This window comes from Hypomesus nipponensis, chromosome 17, assembly GCF_054491055.1.
Source record: "Hypomesus nipponensis isolate SF chromosome 17, ASM5449105v1, whole genome shotgun sequence".
Taxonomy (NCBI): domain Eukaryota; kingdom Metazoa; phylum Chordata; class Actinopteri; order Osmeriformes; family Osmeridae; genus Hypomesus; species Hypomesus nipponensis.
The window spans coordinates 14,563,625-14,584,993 of NC_140377.1; the positions used below are offsets into that span (position 1 = coordinate 14,563,625).

At 40.9% G+C, this 21,369-nt stretch overlaps 1 protein-coding gene and 1 pseudogene across 2 annotated transcripts in view; one reads left to right on the plus strand and one right to left on the minus strand.

The window, feature by feature from the left end:
• The window catches only part of ankrd40 (ankyrin repeat domain 40), a 58,230-nt gene that overhangs the window by 32,685 nt on the left and 4,176 nt on the right, over window positions 1–21,369 (plus strand). The gene's annotated exons all lie outside the window — the stretch shown is intronic.
• Window positions 16,541–19,923, minus strand: LOC146253659 (E3 SUMO-protein ligase ZBED1-like; annotated as a pseudogene). The gene is made up of 2 exons (XR_014731808.1): window positions 19,065–19,923; window positions 16,541–18,565 (listed from the first exon to the last, which is right to left on the minus strand). The product of XR_014731808.1 is annotated as an E3 SUMO-protein ligase ZBED1-like (transcript).

Consider the following 21,369-nt stretch of genomic DNA (forward strand, 5'->3'; position numbering starts at 1 on the left):
ATATTTGAAACATGCTTGCTTGGCTAATTTCTAGGCAAATTTCCAATGAATGTCTCCCTTGCTCCTCCCCGCGCGTGCTCCAAAATCTCACACACACTCAGCCTTCCCTTGACACACGCGCGGCCAAGACGCACACGCAACATTTCAGGAGAGTGTGGGCTGACCAAGCCCCCACTCATTCCTTGGTCTTTAGCAAAGGCCCATGTGGCTCTTGATGGTATTGCATTTCCGATTTTGTATGCAATGGTAAAAAGGTCTCAAATCCTGAAACATTGATAATGTAGGCCGAGAAACACTTTAACAAAAGCCCATGTGGATCTTGTTGGTATTGCATTTCCGATTTTGTATGCAATGGTAAAAAGTTATAAAAATCCTGAAACATTGATAGTATAGACCAAGAGTAACTACCACACCACAAATGGCCCACCATTACCCATAGGTGGCGCTACAGGCCACGCCAAAAAGCACAAATATACAAGGCTTTCTGGAATGGATAGGCTCACCAAGCCCCCTCCCTTCACTTATTGGCTTGAAAAAAAGGCCCATGTGGCTCTTGATGGTATTGCATTTCCGATTTTGTATGCAATGGTAAAAAGGTCTCAAAATCCTGAAACATAGATAGTATAGGCAAAGAAACACTTTAACAAAAAGCCCATGTGGATCTTGTTGGTATTGCTTTTCCGATTTTGTATACAATGGTAAAAAGTTATAAAAATCCTGAAACATTGATAGTATAGACCAAGAGTAACTACCACACCACAAATGGCCCACTATTACCCATAGGTCTTCCCTTGACACACGCGCGGGCTTGGCAAGACGCACACGCAACATTTCAGGAGAGTGTTCCTTGGTCTTTTGCAAAGGCCATGTGGATCTTGATGGTATTGCATTTCAGATTTTGTTTGCCATGGTAAAAAGTTCTCCAAATCCTGAAACATTGATAGTAAAGGCCAAGAGTAACAACAACACTTTAACAAAAGCCCATGTGGATCTTGTTGGTATTGCATTTCCGATTTTGTATGCAATGGTAAAAAGTTAAAAACATCCTGAAACATTGATAGTATAGGCCAAGAGTAACTACCACACCACAAATGGCCCACCATTACCAATAGGTGTCGCTACAGGCCACGCCCTAAAGCACAAAGCACTTCACTTCTTGTGAAGATTAAAGCGCTTCACTTCTTGGCTTGAAATAAAGGCCCTTGTGGATCTTGATGTTATTGCATTTCAGATTTGGTATCCCATTGGAAATTCTGCAGCATTGATTTTTCTATACAGTTACAATTTGTCAAGAATATACATTTTTCAATGGTTCGCAATGCTTTACACGTAAGCCAGTCAAACAAGTTCATATGAAGACTCTTGAGAATGTTTAGTACACAAATCTGAGAAAAAGTTGACTCTAAGATGAAAGGTCGATTTTTGGTGAATCTTTGAAACATGCATGCTTGGCTAATTTCTAGGGAAATTTACAATGAAATGTGTCCCCTGCTCCTCCCCGCGCATGCTCCAAATTCTCAGACACTCATTCTTCCCTTGACACGCGCGGGCTTGGCAAGACACACACGCAACATATCAGGACTGTGTGGGCTGACCAAGCCCCCACTCATTCCTTGAATATCAGCATAGGCCCTTGAGGACCTTGGTGTCATTGCATTTCCTACTTTGTATGCAATAGTAAAAAGGTCTCCAAATCCTGACACATTGACAGTACAGGCCAAGAGTAACTACCACACTTTACCCAAAGCCCATGTGGATCCTGTTGGTATTGCATTTCCGATTTTATATGCAATGGTAAAAAGTTTTTAAAATCCTGAAACATTAATAGTATAGGCCAAGAGTAACTACCACACCACAAATGGCCCACCATTACCCATAGGTGGCGCTACAGGCCACGCCTTAATGCATAAAGATACAAGGCTTTCTGGAATGGATAAGCTCACCAAGCCCCCTTCCTTCACTTACTGGCTTGAAATAAAGGCCCTTGTGGATCTTGATGGTATTGCATTTCAGATTTGGTATGCCATTGGTAATTCTGCAGCATACATTTTTCTATACAGTTACAATTTGTCAAAAATAAACATTTTTCAATGGTTCGCAGTGTTTGGAGGAATCCGCCATTACTGCTTGCAGTTATATTTAGGATTCCTCCGTAAGGAGGAAACCTATTGTTATTGGTGGTTTTATTATTTGTAATTCTTGTACCATGGGAGTCAATGGCAGCCCCTAGACCCCATCGACAACTTTTTGTGAAATTTGGCACACTCATTAAGGACAGTTTCTTCTATACCTACACCAAGTTTCATGTCTCCCATTAGACCACTCTAGCGCCACCAATGGGTCAAAGTTGGACTTGTGTTTACACACGCAACTTTTGAACCGTATGACTCATTTTCAAAAATGAGGTACCATTGGATTCCCTGGATCAAGCCGAGTTCAACGCACACCATGGCGTTAATTTCCGGTTATATAGATTTCCCGCCATTTCCGGTTTTATCAAAAACCTTTGAAAGCCTACTCCTCCTACAATTTTTGTCATATCTTCTTCAAAATCACCAGAGATGATCTTCAGACCAAGCCTCACAAAAGTTATCAAAGGAATTTTGATCCTCATAACCGTCTGTCCGGTACAGCCAATCAAATTCATCAGAAAAGCCGCAAAACAGGATGTGAAGTCATGTCTCAGCAAATCTTTGAGATATCAACACTAAACTTGGTAGATCGGAGGAAGACACTACAACATGTTACCATGTGCAAAGGCAAATTCATATCTCAAAAAATGATTGATATAAAGCAAATTGAACTTATCGCTAACGCTAAAATTATGCTTTACACATCAGCCATTCAAAAACTGATACTCTGATTCAATCACAAGTTCATATGAAAACTCTTGAGAATGTTCATAACACAAATCTGTGAAAAAGTTGACTGTAAGATGAAAGGTCGATTTTTGGTGAATATTTGAAACATGCTTGCTTGGCTAATTTCTAGGCAAATTTCCAATGAATGTCTCCCTTGCTCCTCCCCGCGCGTGCTCCAAAATCTCACACACACTCAGCCTTCCCTTGACACACGCGCGGCCAAGACGCACACGCAACATTTCAGGAGAGTGTGGGCTGACCAAGCCCCCACTCATTCCTTGGTCTTTAGCAAAGGCCCATGTGGCTCTTGATGGTATTGCATTTCCGATTTTGTATGCAATGGTAAAAAGGTCTCAAATCCTGAAACATTGATAGTGTAGGCCGAGAAACACTTTAACAAAAGCCCATGTGGATCTTGTTGGTATTGCATTTCCGATTTTGTATGCAATGGTAAAAAGTTATAAAAATCCTGAAACATTGATAGTATAGACCAAGAGTAACTACCACACCACAAATGGCCCACCATTACCCATAGGTGGCGCTACAGGCCACGCCAAAAAGCACAAATATACAAGGCTTTCTGGAATGGATAGGCTCACCAAGCCCCCTCCCTTCACTTATTGGCTTGAAAAAAAGGCCCATGTGGCTCTTGATGGTATTGCATTTCCGATTTTGTATGCAATGGTAAAAAGGTCTCAAAATCCTGAAACATAGATAGTATAGGCAAAGAAACACTTTAACAAAAAGCCCATGTGGATCTTGTTGGTATTGCTTTTCCGATTTTGTATACAATGGTAAAAAGTTATAAAAATCCTGAAACATTGATAGTATAGACCAAGAGTAACTACCACACCACAAATGGCCCACTATTACCCATAGGTCTTCCCTTGACACACGCGCGGGCTTGGCAAGACGCACACGCAACATTTCAGGAGAGTGTTCCTTGGTCTTTTGCAAAGGCCATGTGGATCTTGATGGTATTGCATTTCAGATTTTGTTTGCCATGGTAAAAAGTTCTCCAAATCCTGAAACATTGATAGTAAAGGCCAAGAGTAACAACAACACTTTAACAAAAGCCCATGTGGATCTTGTTGGTATTGCATTTCCGATTTTGTATGCAATGGTAAAAAGTTAAAAACATCCTGAAACATTGATAGTATAGGCCAAGAGTAACTACCACACCACAAATGGCCCACCATTACCAATAGGTGTCGCTACAGGCCACGCCCTAAAGCACAAAGCACTTCACTTCTTGTGAAGATTAAAGCGCTTCACTTCTTGGCTTGAAATAAAGGCCCTTGTGGATCTTGATGTTATTGCATTTCAGATTTGGTATCCCATTGGAAATTCTGCAGCATTGATTTTTCTATACAGTTACAATTTGTCAAGAATATACATTTTTCAATGGTTCGCAATGCTTTACACGTAAGCCAGTCAAACAAGTTCATATGAAGACTCTTGAGAATGTTTAGTACACAAATCTGAGAAAAAGTTGACTCTAAGATGAAAGGTCGATTTTTGGTGAATCTTTGAAACATGCATGCTTGGCTAATTTCTAGGGAAATTTACAATGAAATGTGTCCCCTGCTCCTCCCCGCGCATGCTCCAAATTCTCAGACACTCATTCTTCCCTTGACACGCGCGGGCTTGGCAAGACACACACGCAACATATCAGGACTGTGTGGGCTGACCAAGCCCCCACTCATTCCTTGAATATCAGCATAGGCCCTTGAGGACCTTGGTGTCATTGCATTTCCTACTTTGTATGCAATAGTAAAAAGGTCTCCAAATCCTGACACATTGACAGTACAGGCCAAGAGTAACTACCACACTTTACCCAAAGCCCATGTGGATCCTGTTGGTATTGCATTTCCGATTTTATATGCAATGGTAAAAAGTTTTTAAAATCCTGAAACATTAATAGTATAGGCCAAGAGTAACTACCACACCACAAATGGTCCACCATTACCCATAGGTGGCGCTACAGGCCACGCCTTAATGCATAAAGATACAAGGCTTTCTGGAATGGATAAGCTCACCAAGCCCCCTTCCTTCACTTACTGGCTTGAAATAAAGGCCCTTGTGGATCTTGATGGTATTGCATTTCAGATTTGGTATGCCATTGGTAATTCTGCAGCATACATTTTTCTATACAGTTACAATTTGTCAAAAATAAACATTTTTCAATGGTTCGCAGTGTTTGGAGGAATCCGCCATTACTGCTTGCAGTTATATTTATTATTATTATTGGTGGCCAAGCCGCGAAGCCACATAAGTGATTCTACCTTTTTAGGATTCCTCCGTAAGGAGGAAACCTATTGTTATTGGTGGTTTTATTATTTGTAATTCTTGTACCATGGGAGTCAATGGCAGCCCCTAGACCCCATCGACAACTTTTTGTGAAATTTGGCACACTCATTAAGGACAGTTTCTTCTATACCTACACCAAGTTTCATGTCTCCCATTAGACCACTCTAGCGCCACCAATGGGTCAAAGTTGGACTTGTGTTTACACACGCAACTTTTGAACCGTATGACTCATTTTCAAAAATGAGGTACCAATGGATTCCCTGGATCAAGCCGAGTTCAACGCACACCATGGCGTTAATTTCCGGTTATATAGATTTCCCGCCATTTCCGGTTTTATCAAAAACCTTTGAAAGCCTACTCCTCCTACAATTTTTGTCATATCTTCTTCAAAATCACCAGAGATGATCTTCAGACCAAGCCTCACAAAAGTTATCAAAGGAATTTTGATCCTCATAACCGTCTGTCCGGTACAGCCAATCAAATTCATCAGAAAAGCCGCCAAACAGGATGTGAAGTCATGTCTCAGCAAATCTTTGAGATATCAACACTAAACTTGGTAGATCGGAGGAAGACACTACAACATGTTACCATGTGCAAAGGCAAATTCATATCTCAAAAAATGATTGATATAAAGCAAATTGAACTTATCGCTAACGCTAAAATTATGCTTTACACATCAGCCATTCAAAAACTGATACTCTGATTCAATCACAAGTTCATATGAAAACTCTTGAGAATGTTCATAACACAAATCTGTGAAAAAGTTGACTGTAAGATGAAAGGTCGATTTTTGGTGAATATTTGAAACATGCTTGCTTGGCTAATTTCTAGGCAAATTTCCAATGAATGTCTCCCTTGCTCCTCCCCGCGCGTGCTCCAAAATCTCACACACACTCAGCCTTCCCTTGACACACGCGCGGCCAAGACGCACACGCAACATTTCAGGAGAGTGTGGGCTGACCAAGCCCCCACTCATTCCTTGGTCTTTAGCAAAGGCCCATGTGGCTCTTGATGGTATTGCATTTCCGATTTTGTATGCAATGGTAAAAAGGTCTCAAATCCTGAAACATTGATAGTGTAGGCCGAGAAACACTTTAACAAAAGCCCATGTGGATCTTGTTGGTATTGCATTTCCGATTTTGTATGCAATGGTAAAAAGTTATAAAAATCCTGAAACATTGATAGTATAGACCAAGAGTAACTACCACACCACAAATGGCCCACCATTACCCATAGGTGGCGCTACAGGCCACGCCAAAAAGCACAAATATACAAGGCTTTCTGGAATGGATAGGCTCACCAAGCCCCCTCCCTTCACTTATTGGCTTGAAAAAAAGGCCCATGTGGCTCTTGATGGTATTGCATTTCCGATTTTGTATGCAATGGTAAAAAGGTCTCAAAATCCTGAAACATAGATAGTATAGGCAAAGAAACACTTTAACAAAAAGCCCATGTGGATCTTGTTGGTATTGCTTTTCCGATTTTGTATACAATGGTAAAAAGTTATAAAAATCCTGAAACATTGATAGTATAGACCAAGAGTAACTACCACACCACAAATGGCCCACTATTACCCATAGGTCTTCCCTTGACACACGCGCGGGCTTGGCAAGACGCACACGCAACATTTCAGGAGAGTGTTCCTTGGTCTTTTGCAAAGGCCATGTGGATCTTGATGGTATTGCATTTCAGATTTTGTTTGCCATGGTAAAAAGTTCTCCAAATCCTGAAACATTGATAGTAAAGGCCAAGAGTAACAACAACACTTTAACAAAAGCCCATGTGGATCTTGTTGGTATTGCATTTCCGATTTTGTATGCAATGGTAAAAAGTTAAAAACATCCTGAAACATTGATAGTATAGGCCAAGAGTAACTACCACACCACAAATGGCCCACCATTACCAATAGGTGTCGCTACAGGCCACGCCTTAAAGCACAAAGCACTTCACTTCTTGGCTTGAAATAAAGGCCCTTGTGGATCTTGATGTTATTGCATTTCAGATTTGGTATCCCATTGGAAATTCTGCAGCATTGATTTTTCTATACAGTTACAATTTGTCAAGAATATACATTTTTCAATGGTTCGCAATGCTTTACACGTAAGCCAGTCAAACAAGTTCATATGAAGACTCTTGAGAATGTTTAGTACACAAATCTGAGAAAAAGTTGACTCTAAGATGAAAGGTCGATTTTTGGTGAATCTTTGAAACATGCATGCTTGGCTAATTTCTAGGGAAATTTACAATGAAATGTGTCCCCTGCTCCTCCCCGCGCATGCTCCAAATTCTCACACACTCATTCTTCCCTTGACACGCGCGGGCTTGGCAAGACACACACGCAACATATCAGGACTGTGTGGGCTGACCAAGCCCCCACTCATTCCTTGAATATCAGCATAGGCCCTTGAGGACCTTGGTGTCATTGCATTTCCTACTTTGTATGCAATAGTAAAAAGGTCTCCAAATCCTGACACATTGACAGTACAGGCCAAGAGTAACTACCACACTTTACCCAAAGCCCATGTGGATCCTGTTGGTATTGCATTTCCGATTTTATATGCAATGGTAAAAAGTTTTTAAAATCCTGAAACATTAATAGTATAGGCCAAGAGTAACTACCACACCACAAATGGCCCACCATTACCCATAGGTGGCGCTACAGGCCACGCCTTAATGCATAAAGATACAAGGCTTTCTGGAATGGATAAGCTCACCAAGCCCCCTTCCTTCACTTACTGGCTTGAAATAAAGGCCCTTGTGGATCTTGATGGTATTGCATTTCAGATTTGGTATGCCATTGGTAATTCTGCAGCATACATTTTTCTATACAGTTACAATTTGTCAAAAATAAACATTTTTCAATGGTTCGCAGTGTTTGGAGGAATCCGCCATTACTGCTTGCAGTTATTAGGATTCCTCCGTAACGAGGAAACCTATTGTTATTGGTGGTTTTATTATTAGGATTCCTCCGTAAGGAGGAAACCTATTGTTATTGGTGGTTTTATTATTAGGATTCCTCCGTAAGGAGGAAACCTATTGTTATTGGTGGTTTTATTATTTGTAATTCTTGTACCATGGGAGTCAATGGCAGCCCCTAGACCCCATCGACAACTTTTTGTGAAATTTGGCACACTCATTAAGGACAGTTTCTTCTATACCTACACCAAGTTTCATGTCTCCCATTAGACCACTCTAGCGCCACCAATGGGTCAAAGTTGGACTTGTGTTTACACACGCAACTTTTGAACCGTATGACTCATTTTCAAAAATGAGGTACCATTGGATTCCCTGGATCAAGCCGAGTTCAACGCACACCATGGCGTTAATTTCCGGTTATATAGATTTCCCGCCATTTCCGGTTTTATCAAAAACCTTTGAAAGCCTACTCCTCCTACAATTTTTGTCATATCTTCTTCAAAATCACCAGAGATGATCTTCAGACCAAGCCTCACAAAAGTTATCAAAGGAATTTTGATCCTCATAACCGTCTGTCCGGTACAGCCAATCAAATTCATCAGAAAAGCCGCCAAACAGGATGTGAAGTCATGTCTCAGCAAATCTTTGAGATATCAACACTAAACTTGGTAGATCGGAGGAAGACACTACAACATGTTACCATGTGCAAAGGCAAATTCATATCTCAAAAAATGATTGATATAAAGCAAATTGAACTTATCGCTAACGCTAAAATTATGCTTTACACATCAGCCATTCAAAAACTGATACTCTGATTCAATCACAAGTTCATATGAAAACTCTTGAGAATGTTCATAACACAAATCTGTGAAAAAGTTGACTGTAAGATGAAAGGTCGATTTTTGGTGAATATTTGAAACATGCTTGCTTGGCTAATTTCTAGGCAAATTTCCAATGAATGTCTCCCCTGCTCCTCCCCGCGCGTGCTCCAAAATCTCACACACACTCAGCCTTCCCTTGACACACGCGCGGCCAAGACGCACACGCAACATTTCAGGAGAGTGTGGGCTGACCAAGCCCCCACTCATTCCTTGGTCTTTAGCAAAGGCCCATGTGGCTCTTGATGGTATTGCATTTCCGATTTTGTATGCAATGGTAAAAAGGTCTCAAATCCTGAAACATTGATAGTGTAGGCCGAGAAACACTTTAACAAAAGCCCATGTGGATCTTGTTGGTATTGCATTTCCGATTTTGTATGCAATGGTAAAAAGTTATAAAAATCCTGAAACATTGATAGTATAGACCAAGAGTAACTACCACACCACAAATGGCCCACCATTACCCATAGGTGGCGCTACAGGCCACGCCAAAAAGCACAAATATACAAGGCTTTCTGGAATGGATAGGCTCACCAAGCCCCCTCCCTTCACTTATTGGCTTGAAAAAAAGGCCCATGTGGCTCTTGATGGTATTGCATTTCCGATTTTGTATGCAATGGTAAAAAGGTCTCAAAATCCTGAAACATAGATAGTATAGGCAAAGAAACACTTTAACAAAAAGCCCATGTGGATCTTGTTGGTATTGCTTTTCCGATTTTGTATACAATGGTAAAAAGTTATAAAAATCCTGAAACATTGATAGTATAGACCAAGAGTAACTACCACACCACAAATGGCCCACTATTACCCATAGGTCTTCCCTTGACACACGCGCGGGCTTGGCAAGACGCACACGCAACATTTCAGGAGAGTGTTCCTTGGTCTTTTGCAAAGGCCATGTGGATCTTGATGGTATTGCATTTCAGATTTTGTTTGCCATGGTAAAAAGTTCTCCAAATCCTGAAACATTGATAGTAAAGGCCAACAGTAACAACAACACTTTAACAAAAGCCCATGTGGATCTTGTTGGTATTGCATTTCCGATTTTGTATGCAATGGTCAAAAGTTAAAAACATCCTGAAACATTGATAGTATAGGCCAAGAGTAACTACCACACCACAAATGGCCCACCATTACCAATAGGTGTCGCTACAGGCCACGCCCTAAAGCACAAAGCACTTCACTTCTTGTGAAGATTAAAGCGCTTCACTTCTTGGCTTGAAATAAAGGCCCTTGTGGATCTTGATGTTATTGCATTTCAGATTTGGTATCCCATTGGAAATTCTGCAGCATTGATTTTTCTATACAGTTACAATTTGTCAAGAATATACATTTTTCAATGGTTCGCAATGCTTTACACGTAAGCCAGTCAAACAAGTTCATATGAAGACTCTTGAGAATGTTTAGTACACAAATCTGAGAAAAAGTTGACTCTAAGATGAAAGGTCGATTTTTGGTGAATCTTTGAAACATGCATGCTTGGCTAATTTCTAGGGAAATTTACAATGAAATGTGTCCCCTGCTCCTCCCCGCGCATGCTCCAAATTCTCAGACACTCATTCTTCCCTTGACACGCGCGGGCTTGGCAAGACACACACGCAACATATCAGGACTGTGTGGGCTGACCAAGCCCCCACTCATTCCTTGAATATCAGCATAGGCCCTTGAGGACCTTGGTGTCATTGCATTTCCTACTTTGTATGCAATAGTAAAAAGGTCAGGTCGCTGACACATTGACAGTACAGGCCAAGAGTAACTACCACACTTTACCCAAAGCCCATGTGGATCCTGTTGGTATTGCATTTCCGATTTTATATGCAATGGTAAAAAGTTTTTAAAATCCTGAAACATTAATAGTATAGGCCAAGAGTAACTACCACACCACAAATGGCCCACCATTACCCATAGGTGGCGCTACAGGCCACGCCTTAATGCATAAAGATACAAGGCTTTCTGGAATGGATAAGCTCACCAAGCCCCCTTCCTTCACTTACTGGCTTGAAATAAAGGCCCTTGTGGATCTTGATGGTATTGCATTTCAGATTTGGTATGCCATTGGTAATTCTGCAGCATACATTTTTCTATACAGTTACAATTTGTCAAAAATAAACATTTTTCAATGGTTCGCAGTGTTTGGAGGAATCCGCCATTACTGCTTGCAGTTATATTTTGTAATTCTTGTACCATGGGAGTCAATGGCAGCCCCTAAACCCCATCGACAACTTTTTGTGAAATTTGGCACACTCATTAAGGACAGTTTCTTCTATACCTACACCAAGTTTCATGTCTCCCATTAGACCACTCTAGCGCCACCAATGGGTCAAAGTTGGACTTGTGTTTACACACGCAACTTTTGAACCGTATGACTCATTTTCAAAAATGAGGTACCATTGGATTCCCTGGATCAAGCCGAGTTCAACGCACACCATGGCGTTAATTTCCGGTTATATAGATTTCCCGCCATTTCCGGTTTTATCAAAAACCTTTGAAAGCCTACTCCTCCTACAATTTTTGTCATATCTTCTTCAAAATCACCAGAGATGATCTTCAGACCAAGCCTCACAAAAGTTATCAAAGGAATTTTGATCCTCATAACCGTCTGTCCGGTACAGCCAATCAAATTCATCAGAAAAGCCGCCAAACAGGATGTGAAGTCATGTCTCAGCAAATCTTTGAGATATCAACACTAAACTTGGTAGATCGGAGGAAGACACTACAACATGTTACCATGTGCAAAGGCAAATTCATATCTCAAAAAATGATTGATATAAAGCAAATTGAACTTATCGCTAACGCTAAAATTATGCTTTACACATCAGCCATTCAAAAACTGATACTCTGATTCAATCACAAGTTCATATGAAAACTCTTGAGAATGTTCATAACACAAATCTGTGAAAAAGTTGACTGTAAGATGAAAGGTCGATTTTTGGTGAATATTTGAAACATGCTTGCTTGGCTAATTTCTAGGCAAATTTCCAATGAATGTCTCCCTTGCTCCTCCCCGCGCGTGCTCCAAAATCTCACACACACTCAGCCTTCCCTTGACACACGCGCGGCCAAGACGCACACGCAACATTTCAGGAGAGTGTGGGCTGACCAAGCCCCCACTCATTCCTTGGTCTTTAGCAAAGGCCCATGTGGCTCTTGATGGTATTGCATTTCCGATTTTGTATGCAATGGTAAAAAGGTCTCAAATCCTGAAACATTGATAGTGTAGGCCGAGAAACACTTTAACAAAAGCCCATGTGGATCTTGTTGGTATTGCATTTCCGATTTTGTATGCAATGGTAAAAAGTTATAAAAATCCTGAAACATTGATAGTATAGACCAAGAGTAACTACCACACCACAAATGGCCCACCATTACCCATAGGTGGCGCTACAGGCCACGCCAAAAAGCACAAATATACAAGGCTTTCTGGAATGGATAGGCTCACCAAGCCCCCTCCCTTCACTTATTGGCTTGAAAAAAAGGCCCATGTGGCTCTTGATGGTATTGCATTTCCGATTTTGTATGCAATGGTAAAAAGGTCTCAAAATCCTGAAACATAGATAGTATAGGCAAAGAAACACTTTAACAAAAAGCCCATGTGGATCTTGTTGGTATTGCTTTTCCGATTTTGTATACAATGGTAAAAAGTTATAAAAATCCTGAAACATTGATAGTATAGACCAAGAGTAACTACCACACCACAAATGGCCCACTATTACCCATAGGTCTTCCCTTGACACACGCGCGGGCTTGGCAAGACGCACACGCAACATTTCAGGAGAGTGTTCCTTGGTCTTTTGCAAAGGCCATGTGGATCTTGATGGTATTGCATTTCAGATTTTGTTTGCCATGGTAAAAAGTTCTCCAAATCCTGAAACATTGATAGTAAAGGCCAAGAGTAACAACAACACTTTAACAAAAGCCCATGTGGATCTTGTTGGTATTGCATTTCCGATTTTGTATGCAATGGTAAAAAGTTAAAAACATCCTGAAACATTGATAGTATAGGCCAAGAGTAACTACCACACCACAAATGGCCCACCATTACCAATAGGTGTCGCTACAGGCCACGCCTTAAAGCACAAAGCACTTCACTTCTTGGCTTGAAATAAAGGCCCTTGTGGATCTTGATGTTATTGCATTTCAGATTTGGTATCCCATTGGAAATTCTGCAGCATTGATTTTTCTATACAGTTACAATTTGTCAAGAATATACATTTTTCAATGGTTCGCAATGCTTTACATGTAAGCCAGTCAAACAAGTTCATATGAAGACTCTTGAGAATGTTCATAACACAAATCTGTGAAAAAGTTGACTCTAAGATGAAAGGTCGATTTTTGGTGAATCTTTGAAACATGCATGCTTGGCTAATTTCTAGGGAAATTTACAATGAAATGTGTCCCCTGCTCCTCCCCGCGCATGCTCCAAATTCTCACACACTCATTCTTCCCTTGACACGCGCGGGCTTGGCAAGACATACACGCAACATATCAGGACTGTGTGGGCTGACCAAGCCCCAACTCATTCCTTGAATATCAGCATAGGCCCTTGAGGACCTTGGTGTCATTGCATTTCCTACTTTGTATGCAATAGTAAAAAGGTCTCCAAATCCTGACACATTGACAGTACAGGCCAAGAGTAACTACCACACTTTACCCAAAGCCCATGTGGATCCTGTTGGTATTGCATTTCCGATTTTATATGCAATGGTAAAAAGTTTTTAAAATCCTGAAACATTAATAGTATAGGCCAAGAGTAACTACCACACCACAAATGGCCCACCATTACCCATAGGTGGCGCTACAGGCCACGCCTTAATGCATAAAGATACAAGGCTTTCTGGAATGGATAAGCTCACCAAGCCCCCTTCCTTCACTTACTGGCTTGAAATAAAGGCCCTTGTGGATCTTGATGGTATTGCATTTCAGATTTGGTATGCCATTGGTAATTCTGCAGCATACATTTTTCTATACAGTTACAATTTGTCAAAAATAAACATTTTTCAATGGTTCGCAGTGTTTGGAGGAATCCGCCATTACTGCTTGCAGTTATATTCTTATTATTATTATTACACTTCTTCTGTCATTGGAGTCTATGGCAGCCCCTAGAACCGTATGGTAAAAAGTTGTGAAATTTGGCACACTTATTAAGCACAGTCCCCTCTTTATATTCACCAAGTTTCATGTCTCTTATTGGAGCACTCTAGCGCCACCAACTGGTCAAAGTTGGACTTGTGTTTAGACACGTAACTTTTGAACCGTATGACCGATTTTCAAAAATGAGGTACCATTGGATTCCCTGGATCAAGACGAGTTCAACACACCCTATGACGTCAATTTCCGGTTATATAGATTTTCCACCATTTTGAATTTTAAGGAAACACGTTTTTTCGCTTCAACTACTTTTATTTTTTTCAAATCTTCCCCAGAATTGGCACACATTATCATCAACCCTCACAGAAGTTATCAAAGGATATTCGATTTTCAAAACCGTTTGTCCGGTACAGCCAATCAAAATCGGCAACAAAGCAACCAAACAGGAAGTTGGGTCATATCTCAGCTAATCTTTGAGAAATCAACACCAAACTTGATATGATGACTCGGAACCCTCTTCTGAGGCTGTCCAATTAATTTGGTGTCATGTGATCACTGTGCGTGGCCGCAGGAAGCAAAAATGTGTTTTGGCCAATAACTGTTGATTTGTTTGCTTTTATTATGTGATTCCTTTGTCTCATGATATGTTGGGACATTCCGAATGTGATACATGATAACTTGTGATAATAGCCGAATTGATCCGGCCGCCATTTTGAATTCATTGAAAAACTTTTTTCTTTACTCCTCTTACACATGTTGTCCAATCTTCACCAAATTTGGCAGAGTATCTTCAGACCAAGCCTCACAAAGGGTTTCACATTATTTTTTGATTTTCAGAACCGTTTGCCCGGTACAGGCAGCCAAAATGTGCCATTAAGCCAGCCAACAGGAAGTTGGGTCGTATCTCAGCAAATCTTTGACGGATTCACACCAAACTTGCTGCATGCACTCTGAACCCTGTTCTGAGGATTTCTAAAGTGTTTTATGGGTCATTTGACTGCTTGGCCACCACATTGCTGCTTGCAGCTATATTTAACAACTATATTTACTCAGAGGATCGAAATGCAAATGTAGTCTACTGTTGACTTCAGTTATTACAATTAATGATATACGCCACGAGGAGGCGCTGATAACAACACAACAATGTGCATTAGAGACGTAGGAGAGTCTACAACGGTGGCTCCTGTGCACGCTTAAATTCAGTTACTCTGAGTAAAACAATTTGTTACTAATTCATTACGTGTGTACAAAGTCTGCTTTACATTACAGTCACACCATTACACTATAGGCAATATAATGTCTAAATCGACTACTTTGTATGGTGAGCTTGTAGTGAGACATCAAAAGTATGGTTTGGAGTCTGTTAGCACAAACAGTTTAACTTATATTTAAAAAATAAAGTTTATAGCCTGTTCTCCTATTCTAAAATGGCCGTGGGGCAGTTACACAACAGTAAACAAAAGCTGCAAGACACCCAATGCAACTGCCACAAGACACTGGCGTACCACTATCAACAGAACAGTAACTGTCACGTGCCAATGGAGGCACTGGCATGTACCACTAGCTACTGCCACGTACCACTTGCTCCACTGTCACATACCACTCGCTACAGTACAGTACAGTTTTGGTTCTAACCGCTATTGCGCCTAAGCCTATGCGGTCTCCCTTGCGTCCGAACTCACTCAAATTACAAAGACTTTCACAACCCAAATCACAATTCTGAGCTTACAGGTCTGTGGGGAATTGTTTGTTCTTCTAAAAGCTACCCTCCTCTATGGAACAAATTACCCATAAATATTAAGCAAACACGCTAGACATTTTTAAAAGACAGTTTAAAACCGACTTTTTTACCGAAGTATTTAAGTAATTTTATCTCAGAAGTGTTTTACTACTTTTATTAGTTACACTATTGTTGCTATTTTAATTATTACTTTTATCACTTGTTTTTATTGATTTTATGTAAAGCACCTTGAGCTACAATTCTTGTATGAAATGTGCTATATAAAGTCTTACTTACTTACCTTTTTGATGAATTCGCAACAAAATTCGAAACAGGAGCTAAAGACCAATGGTGGGGGCTTGGTCAGCACAACATTTCAGGAAAGGATGTGTGTGCGTCTCGCCAAGCTCGAGCGGGTGTCAAGTAGGGTGACCATCCGTCCCTCTTTGCGCTGTATCGCACAGCATTTTCAATATGCGACGTGCGGGACAAGGGGTGAAAATGTTGTGCAACACAACGCAAAGCGGGATAGGTGGTCACCATAGTGTCAAGGGGCAGGATGAGTCTGTAAGAATTTGGAGCACGGGCGCTGTGGAGCAATTCAATTGAATTCAATTATTATATTGACATACCAAGGTGAAATTGTTTATGGTACTTCAGAGTGATGTAGTCTTGAACCCTATTAGGTTTGAAAAACAATCAGTCAATTAGATTTATTGACACAAAGATATTGAGGCAATGTAGACATTTACATAAATACACCGCTTTCATCCATTTTGTATTGCATTTCTTATTCAATTTGACCCTTTATAAAAACATGTATTCTACATATCTGTAACAAATTTCAAGTCGATTGGATCTATGGTTCATGAGGAGGGTTTTGAAGGTTGTACCAAATTTGGACAGTACAGCAAAATCTATCATGGTCGGACCTTATGGGTTCTTGAGGCTTTTTTGTTCCCTATGAGAAATAAGGCATGTAGGGATGGGCGATATGGCCTAAAATCCATATTGCGATATACATTGCGGCATATTGCGATAACGATATATATCCTGAATTATAATAGAACCATTTCAGTACAGGTTACATAGACCCTAAGAAAGCCAAACTGCTAAATGTATTATTTTCTTTTAAGAAAGAAAGAAACGTATGTAGTTTTGAGAAAATGTATTGTGCAAAAATGCATTATGTTGTAATTATACAACATAATATTGCAGAGTGTCTTTTTAGTTAAGGAACAGACACTGTACTGAAAATACTTTCAGTATTAGGCAAAGAAAATGATTTTTTGTAATGCACAGATACTTTAAATAAAAGCCTTTCAAACTAAGTTTGAACATGCAGCCTAATGTAACGCATTTGGTTTTAAACATTTTGTTCTTGTAATGAAATGAAAACAGGTGTCTTGTTAATAAAGGAATGGATACTATGAATTAGTACTTCAAATTAAAACATAATAAAGTACAAAATTAAATAATAATATTTTTTTGGAATAAAGAAAATACTTCCAATATAAGGCACATATGAAAATGTTTCAAGAATAAAAGTTTCTTTACAGTAGTGCCATGCCATAGACAGTAAAAAGAGCAAAACGGTGCACAAGGCACCAAATGTAGTTTCAGTTATTTTCTTAAAGGACACACAAGATGCACAGAATAGGAAAAACTGGTGTCTTCTCAACACAACAACAAATCTTAAAATCGGGCACTCACTGAGATTGTGTTTACACCATTTGTCATTTGTAAGGCCCTAAAGATTATTTGCGAGGAACACAAGCTTGTCCACAGTCTCTGGCTTCAACAGAGACCAGTGGCATGTAACAATGTTGCCACCAATGCTAAATACCCTTTCTGAAGGAGCACTTGTGGCCGGGATACAGAGATATTTCTGGGCCAGTCTTGCCACCCTTGGAAAATTAGCTTGGTACACCCGCCACCAGTCCAGTGGGTCAGTCTCTCCATCAACCTGCATTGTCTGCAGGTAACTTTTTAGCTCCACTTTGATGGCCTCTCTGTCAGCGAGAGCAGCTGTGCCATCGGAGGCCTTTTTGAAAAAGCTTCCCAGGCTCCGTTTCACCCTCTTGGATTGCCTCTCAACAGCTACTTCAGCAGCTTCAGCACCACCAGCAGCTTCAGCACCATCAGCTGCAGCTTCTGTGCTTGTGTGTGGCTCTGTGACTGTTGCAGCTTGCACTTCCAACAGTGACATAATTTCTGCTACCGCTCTAGTCTTGGTGAACTCTTGGTGGTCATCAGCTATATATTTACCTTTGAACCGTGGGTCGACCAAGGAGGCCATATCCAGCAGGTCAACCGTTTCTGGGTCTGAGTACGTCTTTAAGTACCCCAGGATGACTTTTTTCATGTCTGTGGTCAGCTCTGTGTCATCACCAGATGCAGCAAGAACAGTGTTGTTGAAAAGATGGAGAACGGGTTTGATTTACGACACACTGACATACTCTTCTCCAGACAGCGCGTCTGTGAATTCCAGCAGTGGGCCGAGGGTCTTGCTTATAGATTCCAAGACATCTGTATCTTGCCAAGTGGGTACCAGGTGTCTGGTTTTCCTGTTTGCTTTCAGTACCTGTGATAGGGCCTTCTCTTGTTCAAGCACCCGCTGGATCATCAACTGGCGTGACCCCCACCTTGTTGGTGTTTCTGTGATGAGGCGATGAAAGGGAAGATGGTGCTCTGCCTGGGCTTTCTTCAACTCTTTTCTTCTTTTCCAGCACTCACAATCTTCTTGCATAAGGCAACAGCACGGTCAATTCGGGGGTCTTTCACACTTTTTTCTGTTGACAAATTTGTAAGATAATATTAGTTCATTTCATCTATAATCTTCATATGAACATCCCTTAATGTTGACGAGTGAGTTTTAAATATTTCCAACGCTTCCACCAGAGTGAATTATTTGTGCAAAACGGAAGCTAGCTAGCTTTAGTTAGCTTCCGTTACCTAGCAACCTAGCATAATACTCGTAGCTATGCTACTACCTGCTAGTGCTACTTGTTAGCCTCCTAATTGTGCATTTTAAAGCCATAATATAGCGTTTGTCATATAGTTTCTGTCTATCGGAAAATAGTCGGTTGGAATGTTCAGAATCACACATGTGGGACGGTACTCTGTGGGGCCCGCTTTCGAACGATCACATATGTGTGACGCTACTAAATAACAGGTTAACACAAAACAAAAACATTAAAATAGCATTGGCTTTACAACTGAACAGAGGCAAATTCTACGTCTCTAAACGCAAATGCAACATTATATAATGCACAAAATGTTTTAACCTACCGATGGCGAGGTGCAGCCTGTGCCCGAAGTATTGCAGCCTGGTCTAATAATTCAGAGACGCTGCCTTGACCACGTTCGTTCCATTATCAGTAGTGATGCATACTTAGCGTTCTTCTTTTAAACCCCAGGACTCAAGCGATTCCTTGAGTCCATGTGCTATCTCCTCAGCCGTATGTTCAGCAGGAAAGTACGACGTCTGCAAACACCGGCTGCCAAGATTCCAATCGTCCACTATATAGTGAATGGTCAGGCTGATGAAGGGCTCCATGGTACGGCTGGACTACAGGTCCGTTGTAGTGGCAAAGTATTTCAAGTCACACAGCTCTTTTTGAACCTTTTCGCAGAACTCGGCATATAATTTTGGCATCTCCGTTTCTGTGAAATACTTGCGGCTTGGCACTTCGTAACGTTGATTGATAGCCTTGATCATAGCTTTAAAGCCGCGCCTCTCTACAGTTTGAAACGGGACCATGTCCTTACACAAGTAAAAATGTATGGCCCTTGTAATTTCAGTCCATCGCGGGCTCTTTCTACTGTAGGAGTACCTTTTGAAAATTCCTTCTGGATGGAGGTCTGGATCTGTTGTTGTTGGATCTGATGCTGCCCTGCGTTCTTCGAATTGGAACTTGGCTGTATTGCCTGGCAATGCTGGTATTCAGTAGCATGTTTGGTTTTGAGGTGGTAGAAAAGATTGGTTGTGTTTCCTTTCTTAGCCAGAACTGTTACCCCACACACTTTACAAAGTAAAGTTTGCTGCTGTTTGTCGGACGTCTTAAATCCGAACCAAGTCCAAATAATGGACGTTGCACCGGTCTTTTTAACCAGCTCCTCCATTTCGCTTACATCCATGTTTGCTCAAGATGATGAATACAAAGACGCGTTGCATCCTTTAAATTTTGCGGGTAGTTTGCATCATCAACATGCATTATCGCGATAGTGCAATATAATTAAAATCTCTATTGTAGGCCAATTTTGTATCGTTTATATCGCATATCGTTTATCAGCCATTTTGTATTGCATTTCTTATTCCATGTCACCCCATGTAAAGACATGTATTCTACACATCTGTAACTAATTTCAAGTTGATTGGGTCTATGGTTTATGAGTAGAAGGGTTTTGAAGGTTGTACCAAATTTGGAAAGTACAAGAAAGTCTGACAATATCGGTCCTAGAGGCTTTTTCGTTCCCCATGAGAAATAAGGCATGAATACCAATGTTCAGGCATTTTGGAGTAATGGGGCGCTGGGGGAAATCACGTAACTTTGGGCGTGTGTTATAGCGCCACCTATGGGCGCACATGGGCCACTAGCCGTCTGGGAGTAATGAGTGACCTGTTGTATCATTGGGCCAAATCCTCCTACCGGAAGAAACCTAATAATAGGAATACTAACAAGAACAATAGGTTCTCTCCTACCGGAGGAACCCTAATAATAAGAATACTAACAAAAACAATAGGTTTCCTCCTACTGGAGAAACCCTAAATATAGCTGCAAGCAGCAATGAGGTGGCCAAGCCGGTAAAGCAGGTAAAATGAAGGAAAAACATTTTAGACATCCTCAGAACAGGGTTCTGAGTAAATGCTAGCCTGGCTGCCAGGCCAACTTCTCCCCGCCCACAAAAAAAAATGGTCGGGAAGTTGGGTCTGGAGGGTCTCGTATTGGGAAACAACTACAGAAAACCAGAATCTGGGCGTACCAATGAAATTGCCAGGGCGGGCTTTATATGATGATGGACAGATGATCAACAGTAACGTAATCACCCACGTCACAAAAGAGCGCTTAAGTTGAATTTGTTTGAACAAACAACATATTACGTTGCTCTGATTGGTTGTAGGTCTATCCAATTGAGCGAAGAGGCATTTGTTTTCCAGGCTCGTTTGAAACACGCCCCGTAGTCAAAGCCCAACGGAGAGTTCTCAGACTCATATTCTGACTAGAATTATGAGTATGACAACGTCAGGCAAGTAAATGCAGCTTTGAATCCAAATATTTGCTGATACACGACCCAATTTCCTGTTTGCCGGCTTTGCCGCAGATTTTGATGAGTATTGATACAATTTTAGCAATTCCGATTCCTTTTCAATTCCTGCTTAATAATTTGATTCCTTATCGATTCTTATTGGGCAAGGGGGGGGGGGAGAGCACAAACGGGTTTAATGCTGCTTCAGCATTCCAAGTATTGTTCTTTAATCTTTATTCAACTTCTTCTATTTCTTCTGTGACACCCTTCAGTGCCTTCAAATCTTCAGCTATTAAAACCGTTCAACTATCAAAAAAAATCCGCAGTTTCAGGCTACGACTGCTAT